Below are 1,009 nucleotides of genomic sequence, written 5' to 3'. Positions count from 1 at the left end.
CCTATAGAATCTAGAAACTCTTTATGGACTTTTAGGATTATGTATTGAGTTTAAGTAGAGAGTTATATATGCTTGTGGTTTGCATTTTCAAATTGTAGTTGTAGTTATATTGGTGGATGCCCATCGTTCACTTTTTTTAGTGCAAGAGTAAGATATGAATTAAAGAACAATTACAATCAATTAACTGGAGAATTCTAGGTGATTTGCAACCCTTTCATTTATTGAATCCTTGTCCCTTTGGCCATTGATCTATAGCCCATATTTAACTCTCGTAGATTCTACAATTTGTTGAAGAGAAGGTTGAACTGTGTTGAAGATAACATCATTTCTATATAGCTAACCAAATGACACTCCAAAACTTTCAACATTTCTTGTGTACCATGCCCATGTGAGTAATGAATTGATGCATGGGTTCAAGAGGTAGTGCGATGCTGATGCCGAACCAATTGTAGATTAGTTGCAAAGCACAATAAGTGACATGGCAAGAAGAGAAAATATGTTGAAAATGTTGGTGCAACGGAAGCGATCATTGCACATCATTGGCCACAAGCAATCGAATAAAGGCATAGAATAAATAGAATAGAAGAAACAAGAGAATTTGGTAACGAGGTTTGACCAATTGTGCCTACCTCCCCAGGAGTGCTGAGCGGCTACCAAGATATTATTAAAGAATAATGATTACAAATCCTAGCACACCCATGGGCCAAAGTGCCCATGAAGTATTTCTATTTAGTGCTTATATCTAGTGCATATAATAACAAGGGACCTGAGTCCAATATATAACATTGATACTCTACTCTATTTTAATACTAGGGAATGTGGGACTTCATATAATAACATATTTCAAGCATCCCCAATAATCTCCACCTTGATTGAGAGAGACAAATATCCCGCTTCTTAGGAAATCTACACAATAATCTTCACCTTAGCGAATATATGACTCCACCTTTCTCAATGCCTTATTCTTTTTAACAACTTCTCACATAAGAGTTTGCTCCCCTACAACATA

This window comes from Lupinus angustifolius, unplaced genomic scaffold, assembly GCF_001865875.1.
Source record: "Lupinus angustifolius cultivar Tanjil unplaced genomic scaffold, LupAngTanjil_v1.0 Scaffold_573, whole genome shotgun sequence".
Classification (NCBI taxonomy): domain Eukaryota; kingdom Viridiplantae; phylum Streptophyta; class Magnoliopsida; order Fabales; family Fabaceae; genus Lupinus; species Lupinus angustifolius.
This window is presented reverse-complemented; position numbering follows the sequence as displayed.